The following is a 15,000-nucleotide window of genomic DNA, read 5'->3' as shown; positions in this document are numbered from 1 at the left end:
TCCGTCCAACTCGCACAAACCGAACACAACTCACGCGCCACGACGTACACTGTGCACCAGCCCCCCAAAACGAATCACCCCCCGAAGGACCAAGAAGCCCGACGAACGCGCGAAAACATTTAGAGAGGCCGAGCAAGCACCGGTTAGCGCGAATGCAAATAACAAACGCAACAGGCAACTTTCGAGGGACATACTTCTCGCAACAAGCTTCCACAAGGAAAGCACAGGCAACTCGTTCGCACGCCAAAGCCAACCAAATGGCAATTTAACCGAGGGACATGCATTTCGCAAGGCAACTTGTACAATTACCCGAGGGACATGGCATGCTTGCCAAGGCCGTGGCTTGGCATGCTTGCCAAGGCCGTGGCTTGGCATGCTTGCCAAGGCCGTGGCATGACATGCTGCTGGCCAAGGCCGGGCATGCCATGCTGCTGGACAAGGCCGTGGCAAGGCATGCTGATGGCCGAGGCCGTGGCAAGGCATGCTGATGGCCGAGGCCGTGGCAAGGCATGCTGATGGCCGAGGCCGTGGCAAGGCATGCTGCTGGCCAAGGCGTTGGCATGGCATGCTGCTGCTGACCAAGGCTTGGGCTTGCCATGCTGCCGGCCAAGGCCGCGGCATGGCATGCTGCCGGCCAAGGCCGCGGCATGCCATGTTGCTGGCCAAGGCCGTGGCATGGCATGCTGCTGGCCAAGGCCGTGGCATGACATGCTGGCCAAGGCCGGGGCATGGCAAGCTGCTGGCCAAGGTCGTGGCATGGCACGCTGCTGGCCAAGGCCGGGGCATAGCACGCTGCTGGCCATGGCCGTGGCTTGGCAAGGTTGCCAAGGCCGGGGCATGGCGTGCTGCTGGCCAAGGCTTTGGCATGCCATGTTGCTGGCCAAGGCTGTGGCATGGCATGCTGCTGGCCAAGGCTGTGGCATGGCATGCTGCTGGCCAAGGCCGTGGCATGACATGCTGGCCAAGGCCGGGGCATGGCATGCTGCTGGCCAAGGTCGTGGCATGGCATGCTGCTGGCCAAGGCCGTGGCATGACATGCTTGCCAAGGCCAGGGCATGGCATGCTGCTGGCCAAGGCTTTGGCATGCCATGTTGCTGGCCAAGGCTGTGGCATGGCATGCTGCCCTAGGCCAACGTGCCACCGCCACCGCCGCGGGCCGCCACTCGACGCATCCCGTGCTTGGCTATGTAGTTTCGATGCCACAAGCCAATGCCACAAGCCAAGCGATGGCATGTGCCAAGCGCCCGCCTAGGCATAGGCGTTGCCTGTGGCCTGGCCATGCTGGCCAGCCTTAAGGGAGGTGCCCCCCCCTTATAATAGCCTGTTAAGCCCTTTTCAATCTGGCAGGAGGAAACATCAAGCATGTTCGAGGAGTCATAATGGGGTTTTTTTAAAAAGTAATGGTTTTTTGCCAAAACTTTCAACATGAAAGTTGTATGAAATAATTTAATACACCATAAAAAAAATTATAAAAAAATATTTGGCCACCGGAATATTTTATTTTAATTTATTTCAATTTTAATACTTAAAAAATAATAAAAATTACTAAAAATACTCAAAAAATTCTAGAAAAATTCCAACAATTATAAGATGAGGCACTAGTAATTATAGTAATTTTTTTAATTATTTTTTTATTTTTAATTTATTTTATTATAATTTTTATGAGTAAATAAATAATTAAAAAGCCCGACGAACGTGCAAAAACTCTTAGAGAAACCCAGCAAGCATCGGATAGCTCGAATGCAAATAACAAACGCAACAGGCAACTTCCGAGGGACATACTTTTCCCAACAAGCTTCCACTGGGGAAAGCACTAGCAACGTGTTCGCAAGTCAAAGGCAACCAAACCGGCTATTACCCGAGGGACAAGCATTTCGCAGGGCAACATATACGTAAGTCAAAGCCAAACCAAATGGCAATTACACGAGGGACAGGATTGCTTGCCAAGGGCGTGGCATGCGATGTTCTAGCCCAAGGCCAAGGCACGCCACGCTGCGGGACAAGGCCGTGGCAAGACATGCGGCTGGCCTTGGCCTTGGCATGGCATGCCGCCGGCTTTGGCTGGGCTGCGTTGGCCTTGCCATGGAATGTTGCTGGCTTCGGATGGGCTGCCTTGGCCTTGGCCTTGGCCGTGGCATGGCATGCTGCTGGCCTTGGCCTTGGCCTTGGCATGGCATGCTGCTGGCTTTGGCTGGGCTGCCTTGGCCGTGGCATGGCATGCTGCTGGCTTTGGCTGGGCTGCCTTGGCCGTGGCATGGCATGCTGCTGGCCTAGGCCTTGGCATGGCATGCTGCTGGCTTTGGCTGGGCTGCCTTGGCCGTGGCATGGCATGCTGCTGGCCTAGGCCTTGGCATGGCATCCTGCTGGCTTTGGCTGGCAGCCTTGGCCGTGGCATGGCATGCTGCTGGCCTTGGCCTTGGCATGGCATGCTGCTGGCTTTGGCTGGCCTGCCTTGGCCGTGGCATGGCATGCTGCTGGCCTTGGCCTTGGCATGGCATGCTGCTGGCTTTGGCTGGCCTGCCTTGGCCGTGGCATGGCATGCTGCTGGCCTAGGCCTTGGCATGGCATGCTGCTGGCTTTGGCTGGCCTGCCTTGGCCGTGGCATGGCATGCTGCTGGCCTAGGCATGGCATGGCATGCTGCTGGCTTTGGCTGGGCTGCCTTGGCCGTGGCATGGCATGCTGCTGGCCTTGGCCTTGATATGGCATGCTGCTGGCTTTGGCTGGGCTGCCTTGGCCGTGGCATGGCATGCTGCTGGCCTAGGCCTTGGCATGGCATGCTGCTGGCTTTGGCTGGGCTGCCTTGGCCTTGGCATGGCATGCTGCTGGCTTTGGCTGGCCTGCCTTGGCCGTGGCATGGCATGCTGCTGGCCTAGGCCATGGCATGGCATGCTGCTGGCTTTGGCTGGGCTGCCTTGGCCGTGGCATGGCATGCTGCTGCCCTTGGCCTTGATATGGCATGCTGCTGGCTTTGGCTGGGCTGCCTTGGCCGTGGCATGGCATGCTGCTGGCCTAGGCCTTGGCATGGCATGCTGCTGGCTTTGGCTGGCCTGCGTTGGCCGTGGCATGGCATGCTGCTGGCCTAGGCCTTCGCATGGCATGCTGCTGGCTTTGGCTGGGCTGCCTTAGCCGTGGCATGGCATGCTGCTGGCCTTGGCCTTGGCATGGCATGCTGCTGGCTTTGGCTGGGCTGCCTTGGCCGTGGCATGGCATGCTGGTGGCCTAGGCCTTGGCATGGCATGCTGCTGGCTTTGGCTGGCCTGCCTTGGCCGTGGCATGGCATGCTGCTGGCCTAAGCCTTGGCATGGCATGCTGCTGGCTTTGGTTGGGCTGCCTTGGCCGTGGCATGGCATGCTGGTGGCCTTGGCCTTGGCATGGCATGCTGCTGGCTTTGGCTGGCCTGCCTTGGCCGTGGCATGGCATGCTGCTGGCCTAGGCCTTGGCATGCAATGCTGCTGGCTTTGGCTGGGCTGCCTTGGCCGTGGCATGGCATGCTGCTGGCCTTGGCCTTGGCATGCCATGTTGTTGGCTTTGGCTGGCCTGCCTTGGCCGTGGCATGGCATGCTGCTGGCCTAGGCCTTGGCATGGCATGCTGCTGGCTTTGGCTGGGCTGCCTTGGCCGTGGCATGGCATGCTGCTGGCCTTGGCCTTGGCATGGCATGCTGCTGGCTTTGGCTGGGCTGCCTTGGCCGTGGCATGGCATGCTGCTGGCCTTGGCCTTGGCATGGCATGCTGCTGGCTTTGGCTGGGCTGCCTTGGCCGTGGCATGGCATGCTGCTGGCCTAGGCCTTGGCATGGCATGCTGCTGGCTTTGGCTGGGCTGCCTTGGCCGTGGCATGGCATGCTGCTGGCCTAGGCCTTGGCATGGTATGCTGCTGGCCTAGGCCTTGGCATGGCATGCTGCTGGCTTTGGCTGGCAGCCTTGGCCGTGGCATGGCATGCTGCTGGCCTTGGCCTTGGCATGGCATGCTGCTGGCCTTGGCCTTGGCATGGCATGCTGCTGGCTTTGGCTGGCCTGCCTTGGCCGTGGCATGGCATGCTGCTGGCCTAGGCCTTGGCATGGCATGCTGCTGGCTTTGGCTGGCCTGCCTTGGCCGTGGCATGGCATGCTGCTGGCCTAGGCATGGCATGGCATGCTGCTGGCTTTGGCTGGGCTGCCTTGGCCGTGGCATGGCATGCTGCTGGCCTTGGCCTTGATATGGCATGCTGCTGGCTTTGGCTGGGCTGCCTTGGCCGTGGCATGGCATGCTGCTGGCCTTGGCCTTGGCATGGCATGCTGCTGGCTTTGGCTGGCCTGCCTTGGCCGTGGCATGGCATGCTGCTGGCCTAGGCCTTGGCATGGCATGCTGCTGGCTTTGGCTGGCCTGTTTTGGCCGTGGCATGGCATGCTGCTGGCCTAGGCCTTGGCATGGCATGCTGCTGGCTTTGGCTGGCCTGCCTTGGCCGTGGCATGGCATGCTGCTGGCCTAGGCCATGGCATGGCATGCTGCTGGCTTTGGCTGGGCTGCCTTGGCCGTGGCATGGCATGCTGCTGGCCTTGGCCTTGATATGGCATGCTGCTGGCTTTGGCTGGGCTGCCTTGGCCGTGGCATGGCATGCTGCTGGCCTAGGCCTTGGCATGGCATGCTGCTGGCTTTGGCTGGCCTGCCTTGGCCGTGGCATGGCATGCTGCTGGCCTTGGCCTTGGCATGGCATGCTGCTGGCTTTGGCTGGCCTGCCTTGGCCGTGGCATGGCATGCTGCTGGCCTAGGCCATGGCATGGCATGCTGCTGGCTTTGGCTGGGCTGCCTTGGCCGTGGCATGGCATGCTGCTGCCCTTGGCCGTGATATGGCATGCTGCTGGCTTTGGCTGGGCTGCCTTGGCCGTGGCATGGCATGCTGCTGGCCTAGGCCTTGGCATGGCATGCTGCTGGCTTTGGCTGGCCTGCCTTGGCCGTGGCATGGCATGCTGCTGGCCTAGGCCCTGGCATGGCATGCTGCTGGCTTTGGCTGGGCTGCCTTGGCCGTGGCATGGCATGCTGCTGGCCTTGGCCTTGGCATGGCATGCTGCTGGCTTTGGCTGGGCTGCCTTGGCCGTGGCATGGCATGCTGGTGGCCTAGGCCTTGGCATGGCATGCTGCTGGCTTTGGCTGGCCTGCCTTGGCCGTGGCATGGCATGCTGCTGGCCTAGGCCTTGGCATGGCATGCTGCTGGCTTTGGTTGGGCTGCCTTGGCCGTGGCATGGCATGCTGCTGGCCTTGGCCTTGGCATGGCATGCTGCTGGCTTTGGCTGGCCTGCCTTGGCCGTGGCATGGCATGCTGCTGGCCTAGGCCTTGGCATGGCATGCTGCTGGCTTTGGCTGGGCTGCCTTGGCCGTGGCATGGCATGCTGCTGGCCTTGGCCTTGGCATGGCATGCTGCTGGCTTTGGCTGGGCTGCCTTGGCCGTGGCATGGCATGCTGCTGGCCATGGCCTTGGCATGGCATGCTGCTGGCTTTGGCTTGCCTGCCTTGGCCGTGGCATGGCATGCTGCTGGCCTAGGCCTTGGCATGGCATGCTGCTGGCTTTGGCTGGGCTGCCTTGGCCGTGGCATGGCATGCTGCTGGCCTTGGCCTTGGCATGGCATGCTGCTGGCTTTGGCTGGGCTGCCTTGGCCGTGGCATGGCATGCTGGTGGCCTAGGCCTTGGCATGGCATGCTGCTGGCTTTGGCTGGCCTGCCTTGGCCGTGGCATGGCATGCTGCTGGCCTAGGCCTTGGCATGGCATGCTGCTGGCTTTGGTTGGGCTGCCTTGGCCGTGGCATGGCATGCTGCTGGCCTTGGCCTTGGCATGGCATGCTGCTGGCTTTGGCTGGCCTGCCTTGGCCTTGGCATGGCATGCTGCTGGCTTTGGCTGGCCTGCCTTGGCCGTGGCATGGCATGCTGCTGGCCTAGGCCTTGGCATGGCATGCTGCTGGCTTTGGCTGGGCTGCCTTGGCCGTGGCATGGCATGCTGCTGGCCTTGGCCTTGGCATGGCATGCTGCTGGCTTTGGCTGGGCTGCCTTGGCCGTGGCATGGCATGCTGCTGGCCATGGCCTTGGCATGGCATGCTGCTGGCTTTGGCTTGCCTGCCTTGGCCGTGGCATGGCATGCTGCTGGCCTAGGCCTTGGCATGGCATGCTGCTGGCTTTGGCTGGGCTGCCTTGGCCGTGGCATGGCATGCTGCTGGCCTTGGCCTTGGCATGGCATGCTGCTGGCTTTGGCTGGCCTGCCTTGGCCGTGGCATGGCATGCTGCTGGCCTAGGCCTTGGCATGGCATGCTGCTGGCTTTGGCTGGGCTGCCTTGGCCGTGGCATGGCATGCTGCTGGCCTTGGCCTTGGCATGGCATGCTGCTGGCTTTGGCTTGCCTGCCTTGGCCGTGGCATGGCATGCTGCTGGCCTAGGCCTTGGCATGGCATGCTGCTGGCTTTGGCTGGGCTGCCTTGGCCGTGGCATGGCATGCTGCTGGCCTTGGCCTTGGCTTGGCATGCTGCTGGCTTTGGCTGGGCTGCCTTGGCCGTGGCATGGCATGCTGCTGGCCTTGGCCTTGGCATGGCATGCTGCTGGCTTTGGCTGGGCTGCCTTGGCCGTGGCATGGCATGCTGCTGGCCATGGCCTTGGCATGGCATGCTGCTGGCTTTGGCTTGCCTGCCTTGGCCGTGGCATGGCATGCTGCTGGCCTAGGCCTTGGCATGGCATGCTGCTGGCTTTGGCTGGGCTGCCTTGGCCGTGGCATGGCATGCTGCTGGCCTTGGCCTTGGCATGGCATGCTGCTGGCTTTGGCTGGGCTGCCTTGGCCGTGGCATGGCATGCTGGTGGCCTAGGCCTTGGCATGGCATGCTGCTGGCTTTGGCTGGCCTGCCTTGGCCGTGGCATGGCATGCTGCTGGCCTAGGCCTTGGCATGGCATGCTGCTGGCTTTGGTTGGGCTGCCTTGGCCGTGGCATGGCATGCTGCTGGCCTTGGCCTTGGCATGGCATGCTGCTGGCTTTGGCTGGCCTGCCTTGGCCGTGGCATGGCATGCTGCTGGCCTAGGCCTTGGCATGGCATGCTGCTGGCTTTGGCTGGGCTGCCTTGGCCGTGGCATGGCATGCTGCTGGCCTTGGCCTTGGCATGGCATGCTGCTGGCTTTGGCTGGGCTGCCTTGGCCGTGGCATGGCATGCTGCTGGCCATGGCCTTGGCATGGCATGCTGCTGGCTTTGGCTTGCCTGCCTTGGCCGTGGCATGGCATGCTGCTGGCCTAGGCCTTGGCATGGCATGCTGCTGGCTTTGGCTGGGCTGCCTTGGCCGTGGCATGGCATGCTGCTGGCCTTGGCCTTGGCATGGCATGCTGCTGGCTTTGGCTGGCCTGCCTTGGCCGTGGCATGGCATGCTGCTGGCCTAGGCCTTGGCATGGCATGCTGCTGGCTTTGGCTGGGCTGCCTTGGCCGTGGCATGGCATGCTGCTGGCCTTGGCCTTGGCATGGCATGCTGCTGGCTTTGGCTTGCCTGCCTTGGCCGTGGCATGGCATGCTGCTGGCCTAGGCCTTGGCATGGCATGCTGTTGGCTTTGGCTGGGCTGCCTTGGCCGTGGCATGGCATGCTGCTGGCCTTGGCCTTGGCTTGGCATGCTGCTGGCTTTGGCTGGGCTGCCTTGGCCGTGGCATGGCATGCTGCTGGCCTTGGCCTTGGCATGGCATGCTGCTGGCTTTGGCTGGGCTGCCTTGGCCGTGGCATGGCATGCTGCTGGCCATGGCCTTGGCATGGCATGCTGCTGGCTTTGGCTTGCCTGCCTTGGCCGTGGCATGGCATGCTGCTGGCCTAGGCCTTGGCATGGCATGCTGCTGGCTTTGGCTGGGCTGCCTTGGCCGTGGCATGGCATGCTGCTGGCCTTGGCCTTGGCATGGCATGCTGCTGGCTTTGGCTGGGCTGCCTTGGCCGTGGCATGGCATGCTGGTGGCCTAGGCCTTGGCATGGCATGCTGCTGGCTTTGGCTGGCCTGCCATGGCCGTGGCATGGCATGCTGCTGGCCTAGGCCTTGGCATGGCATGCTGCTGGCTTTGGTTGGGCTGCCTTGGCCGTGGCATGGCATGCTGCTGGCCTTGGCCTTGGCATGGCATGCTGCTGGCTTTGGCTGGCCTGCCTTGGCCGTGGCATGGCATGCTGCTGGCCTAGGCCTTGGCATGGCATGCTGCTGGCTTTGGCTGGGCTGCCTTGGCCGTGGCATGGCATGCTGCTGGCCTTGGCCTTGGCATGGCATGCTGCTGGCTTTGGCTGGGCTGCCTTGGCCGTGGCATGGCATGCTGCTGGCCATGGCCTTGGCATGGCATGCTGCTGGCTTTGGCTTGCCTGCCTTGGCCGTGGCATGGCATGCTGCTGGCCTAGGCCTTGGCATGGCATGCTGCTGGCTTTGGCTGGGCTGCCTTGGCCGTGGCATGGCATGCTGCTGGCCTTGGCCTTGGCATGGCATGCTGCTGGCTTTGGCTGGCCTGCCTTGGCCGTGGCATGGCATGCTGCTGGCCTAGGCCTTGGCATGGCATGCTGCTGGCTTTGGCTGGGCTGCCTTGGCCGTGGCATGGCATGCTGCTGGCCTTGGCCTTGGCATGGCATGCTGCTGGCTTTGGCTTGCCTGCCTTGGCCGTGGCATGGCATGCTGCTGGCCTAGGCCTTGGCATGGCATGCTGCTGGCTTTGGCTGGGCTGCCTTGGCCGTGGCATGGCATGCTGCTGGCCTTGGCCTTGGCTTGGCATGCTGCTGGCTTTGGCTGGGCTGCCTTGGCCGTGGCATGGCATGCTGCTGGCCTTGGCCTTGGCATGGCATGCTGCTGGCTTTGGCTGGCCTGCCTTGGCCGTGGCATGGCATGCTGCTGGCCTTGGCATGGCATGCTGCTGGCTTTGGCTGGGCTGCCTTCGCCGTGGCATGCCATGCTGGTGGCCTTGGCCTTGGGGCTGGGCTGCCTTGGCTGCGGTTCTTATCACTAGACGTGCGTTGCGTGCGAAGGCGTGCAAAGGCGTGCGCGACCATGCGCGCAACACGCGCACCGTGGTCAAAAGACCACGCGCGCGGTATTCGCACAGGCCACGCTGCCCACGCCGCGGGCATGCCAGGCCGCCCAGGCCGTGCGCATGCCATGCCGTGCTGCCCAGGCCGGCTGCATGCCAGGCCGCCCAGGCCGTGCGCATGCCATGCCGTGCTGCCCACGCCGCGGGCATGCCAGGCCGGCTGCATGCCAGGCCGCCCAGGCCGTGCGCATGCCATGCCGTGCTGCCCACGCCGCGGGCATGCCAGGCCGGCTGCATGCCAGGCCGCCCAGGCCGTGCGCATGCCATGCCGTGCTGCCCATGCCGCGCGCATGCCAGGCCGCCCACGCCCGCGCGCATGCCACGCCATGCTGCCCAAGGCCGCGCCCAGGCCGCGCAAGGCCGCGCCCAGGCCGCCCAAGGCCGCGCCCAGGCCGCGCAAGGCCGCCCAAGGCCGCGGTCCAGGCCGCCCAAGGCCGCGGCCGAGCCGCCCCAGGCCGCAGCCCAGGCCGCGGTCGAGCCGCAGTGCATGTAACCCAAGGCCGCAGCCCAGGCCGCGCCCAACATGGGGCGTACCTGCCACTGCCTTCCCTGGGCAAGGGAGGTGCCCCCCCCTTATAATAGCCTGTTAAGCCCTTTTCAATCTGGCAGGAGGAAACATGAAGCATGTTCGAGGAGTCATAATGGAGTTTTTTTAAAAAGTAATGGTTTTTTGCCAAAACTTTCAACATGAAAGTTGTAGGAAATAATTTAATACACCATAAAAAAAATTAAAAAAAATATTTTTTTACAGAAAATATTTTATTTTAATTTATTTCGATATTAATACTTAAAAAATAATAAAAATTAATAAAAATAGTCAAAAAATTATGGAAAAATTCCCATAATTAAAGGATGATTCACTAGTAATTATAGAAATTATTAAATTATTTTTTTCATTTTTTTTATTTTATTTTGATTTTTTTATGCCAAATAAGGGCTTTAAAAATTCGAAAAGCTCCAGAAAAATTGCAAAAAAATAGGGAATGACATTTAAAATTGATTGTAGTGCATTTTTAATTGTGTTGCACGGTTTGGGTAAGATTATAAAAGAATCATGTTCAAAAAGATCGATCGAGGCGGTGGCACGCCATGGCCTTGGCCTTGGCCTTGGCCTTTGCCCGCGGCCTTGGCCTTTGCCTTGGCCTTGGCCATGCCTTGCACAGGGACTTGGCCTTGCCCACTGCCTTGGCCTTGGCTTTGGCCTTGGCCTTGGCATGGCATGGCATGCTCGCCGAGGCCGTGGCATGCCTTGCTGCTAGCCAAGGCCGTGGCGTGGCATGCTCGCCCAGCCCGTGGCATGCCGTGCTCGCCCAGCCCGTGGCACGCCATGTTGGCCCAAGGCATTGGCATGGCATGCCGGCCAAGGCATGCTGGCCAACGCTGCACAAGGCGGTGCCATGGCATGGCATGCTGACCAAGACCGTGCCATGGCATGCTGGGCGAGGCCGGGGCATGGCATGCTGGCCGAGGCCGTGGCTTGCCATGCCGCCACGGCCGTGGCATGCCGGGCAACGGACCGGCATGGCCCAGCCCGTGGCACGCCATGTTGGCCCAAGGCATTGGCATGGCATGCCGGCCAAGGCATGCTGGCCAACGCTGCGGCACGGCGTGCTGGACAAGGCGGTGCCATGGCATGGCATGCTGACCAAGACAGTGCCATGGCATGCTGGCCGAGGCCGTGGCATGGCATGCTGGCCGAGGCCGTGGCTTGCCATGCCGCCACGGCCGTGGCATGCTGGGCAACGGACCGGCATGGCATGCTGGCCGTGGCGGTGGCACGACATGCTGGCCAAGGCAGTGGCATGGCATGTAGGCCAAGGCTAAGGCATGGCACGCTGTGGCATGGCACGCTGGCCAAGGCAGTCGCAAGGCATGCGGGCCGAGGCCGCGGCACGGCCCGCTGGGCAACGCGGTGGCATGGCATGCTGGGCAACGCCGTGGCAAGGCATGCGGGCCGAGGCCTTGGCATGGCATGCTGGCCGAGGCCGTGGCATGGCATGCGGGCCGAGGCCGTGGCATGGCATGGCATGCGGGCCGAGGCCGTGGCATGGCATGCGGGCCGAGGCCGTGGCGTGGCATGGCATGGCATGTTGGGCAACGCCGTGGCAAGACATGCGGGCCGAGGCCGTGGCATGGCATGTTGGGCAACGCCCTGGCAAGCCATGCGGGCCGAGGCCGTGGCGTGGCATGTTGGCCAAGGCTAAGGCATGGCACGCCGGGCAACGCGGTGCATTGGCATGCTGGGCAGCGCGGTGGCAAGGCATGGGGGCCGAGGCCGTGGCATGGCATGTTGGGCAACGCCGTGGCAAGACATGCGGGCCGAGGCCGTGGCATGGCATGCGGGCCGAGGCCGTGGCACGACATGTTGGCCAAGGCTAAGGCATGGCACGCCGGGCAACGCGGTGGCATGGCATGCTGGGCAACGCGGTGGCAAGGCATGCGGGCCGAGGCCGTGGCATGGCATGTTGGGCAACGCCGTAGAAGGGCATGCGGGCCGAGGCCGTGGCATGGCATGCGGGCCGAGGCCGTGGCATGGCATGTTGGGCGACGCCGTAGCAAGGCATGCGGGCCGAGGCCGTGGCATGTCATGCGGGCCGAGGCCGTGGCATGGCATGCGGGCCGAGGCCGTGGCATGGCATGTTGGCCGAGGCCGTGGCAAGGCATGCGGGCCGAGGCCGTGGCATGGCATGTTTGGCAACGCCGTGGCAAGACATGCGGGCCGTGGCATGGCATGGCATGCGGGCCGAGGCCGTGGCACGACATGTTGGCCAAGGCTAAGGCATGGCACGCCGGGCAACGCGGTGGCATGGCACGCCGGGCAACGCGGTGGCAAGGCATGCGGGCCGGGGCCGTGGCATGGCATGTTGGGCGACGCCGTAGCAAGGCATGCGGTCCGAGGCCGTGGCATGTCATGCGGGCCGAGGCCATGGCATGGCATGCGGGCCGAGGCCGTGGCATGGCATGTTGGGCGACGCCGTAGCAAGGCATGCGGGCCGAGGCCGTGGCATGTCATGCGAGCCGAGGCCGTGGCATGGCATGCGGGCCGAGGCCGTGGCATGGCAAGTTGGGCGACGTCGTGGCAAGGCATGCGGGCCGAGGCCGTGGCATGTCACGCGGGCCGAGGCCGTGGCATGGCATGCGGGCAGAGGCCGTGGCATGGCATGTTGGGCGACGCCGTCGCAAGGCATGCGGGCCGAGGCCGTGGCATGGCATGCGGGCCGAGGCCGTGGCATGGCATGTTGGGCGACGCCGTAGCAAGGCATGCGGGCCGAGGCCGTGGCATGTCATGGCATGTTGGGCGACGCCGTAGCAAGGCATGCGGGCCGAGGCCGTGGCATGGCATGTTTGGCAACGCCGTGGCAAGACATGAGGGCCGTGGCATGGCATGGCATGCGGGCCGAGGCCGTGGCACGACATGTTGGCCAAGGCTAAGGCATGGCACGCCGGGCAACGCGGTGGCATGGCATGCGGGCCGGGGCCGTGGCATGGCATGTTGGCCAACGTCGTAGCAAGGCATGCGGGCCGAGGCCGAGGCCGTGGCACGGCATGCGGGCCGAGGCTGTGGCATGGCATGTTGGGCGACGCCGTAGCAAGGCATGCGGTCCGAGGCCGTGGCATGTCATGCGGGCCGAGGCCGTGGCATGGCATGCGGGCCGAGGCCGTGGCATGGCATGTTGGGCGACGCCGTAGCAAGGCATGCGGGCCGAGGCCGTGCCGTGGCATGCGGGCCGAGGCCGTGGCATGGCATGCGGGCCGAGGCCGTGGCATGGCATGTTGGGCGACGCCGTAGCAAGGCATGCGGTCCGAGGCCGTGGCCTGTCATGCGGGCCGAGGCCGTGGCATGGCATGCGGGCCGAGGCCGTGGCATGGCATGCGGGCCGAGGCCGTGGCATGGCATGTTGGGCGACGCCGTAGCATGGCATGCGGGCCGAGGCCGTGGCATGTCATGCGCGCCGAGGCCGTGGCATGGCATGCGGGCCGAGGCCGTGGCATGGCAAGTTGGGCGACGTCGTGGCAAGGCATGCGGGCCGAGGCCGTGGCATGGCATGCGGGCCGAGGCCGTGGCAAGGCATGTTGGGCGACGCCGTAGCAAGGCATGCGGGCCGAGGCCGTGGCATGTCATGCGGGCCGAGGCCGTGGCATGGCATGCGGGCCGAGGCCGTGGCATGGCATGTTGGGCGACGCCGTAGCAAGGCATGCGGGCCGAGGCCGTGCCGTGGCATGCGGGCCGAGGCCGTGGCATGGCATGTTGGGCGACGCCGTAGCAAGGCATGCGGTCCGAGGCCGTGGCATGTCATGCGGGCCGAGGCCGTGGCATGGCATGCGGGCCGAGGCCGTGGCATGGCATGTTGGGCGACGCCGTAGCAAGGCATGCGGTCCGAGGCCGTGGCATGTCATGCGGGCCGAGGCCGTGGCATGGCATGCGGGCCGAGGCCGTGGCATGGCAAGTTGGGCGACGTCGTGGCAAGGCATGCGGGCCGAGGCCGTGGCATGGCATGCGGGCCGAGGCCGTGGCAAGGCATGTTGGGCGACGCCGTCGCAAGGCATGCGGGCCGAGGCCGTGGCATGTCATGCGGGCCGAGGCCGTGGCATGGCATGCGGGCCGAGGCCGTGGCATGGCATGTTGGGCGACGCCGTAGCAAGGCATGCGGTCCGAGGCCGTGGCATGTCATGCGGGCCGAGGCCGTGGCATGGCATGCGGGCCGAGGCCGTGGCATGGCATGCTGGGCGACGCCGTAGCAAGGCATGCGGGCCGAGGCCGTGCCGTGGCGTGCGGGCCGAGGCCGTGGCATGGCATGTTGGGCGACGCCGTAGCAAGGCATGCGGTCCGAGGCCGTGGCATGTCATGCGGGCCGAGGCCGTGGCATGGCATGCGGGCCGAGGCCGTGGCATGGCATGTTGGGCGACGCCGTAGCAAGGCATGCGGGCCGAGGCCGTGCCGTGGCATGCGGGCCGAGGCCGTGGCATGGCATGTTGGGCGACGCCGTAGCAAGGCATGCGGTCCGAGGCCGTGGCATGTCATGCGGGCCGAGGCCGTGGCATGGCATGCGGGCCGAGGCCGTGGCATGGCATGTTGGGCGACGCCGTAGCAAGGCATGCGGGCCGAGGCCGTGGCATGTCATGCGGGCCGAGGCCGTGGCATGGCATGCGGGCCGAGGCCGTGGCATGGCAAGTTGGGCGGCGTCGTGGCAAGGCATGCTGGCCGAGGCCGTGGCATGTCATGCGGGCCGAGGCCGCGGCATGGCATGCGGGCCGAGGCCGTGGCAAGGCATGTTGGGCGACGCCGTAGCAAGGCATGCGGGCCGAGGCCGTGGCATGTCATGCGGGCCGAGGCCGTGGCACGTCATGCGGGCCGAGGCCGTGGCATGGCATGTTTGGCCACGCCGTGGCAAGACATGCGGGCCGTGGCATGGCATGGCATGCGGGCCGAGGCCGTGGCTCGACATGTTGGCCAAGGCTAAGGCATGGCACGCCGGGCAACGCGGTGGCATGGCATGCTGGGCAACTCGGTGGCAAGGCATGCGGGCCGAGGCCGTGGCATGGCATGTTGGGCAACGCCGCAGCAAGGCATGCGGGCCGAGGCCGTGGCATGGCATGCGGGCCGAGGCCGTGGCATGGCATGCGGGCCGAGGCCGTGGCATGGCATGTTGGACGACGCCGTAGCAAGGCATGCGGTCCGAGGCCGTGGCATGTCATGCGGGCCGAGGCCGTGGCATGGCATGCGGGCCGAGGCCGTGGCATGGCATGTTGGGCGACGCCGTAGCAAGGCATGCGGGCCGAGGCCGTGCCGTGGCATGCGGGCCGAGGCCGTGGCATGGCATGTTGGGCGACGCCGTAGCAAGGCATGCGGTCCGAGGCCGTGGCATGTCATGCGGGCCGAGGCCGTGGCATGGCATGCGGGCCGAGGCCGTGGCATGGCATGTTGGGCGACGCCGTAGCAAGGCATGCGGGCCGAGGCCGTG

This window comes from Camellia sinensis, unplaced genomic scaffold (assembly GCF_055761805.1).
Source record: "Camellia sinensis isolate YWXY unplaced genomic scaffold, ASM5576180v1 Unanchor6, whole genome shotgun sequence".
Taxonomy (NCBI): domain Eukaryota; kingdom Viridiplantae; phylum Streptophyta; class Magnoliopsida; order Ericales; family Theaceae; genus Camellia; species Camellia sinensis.
The sequence above is the reverse complement of the archived record's forward strand: the minus strand, read 5'-3'. Positions refer to the sequence as shown.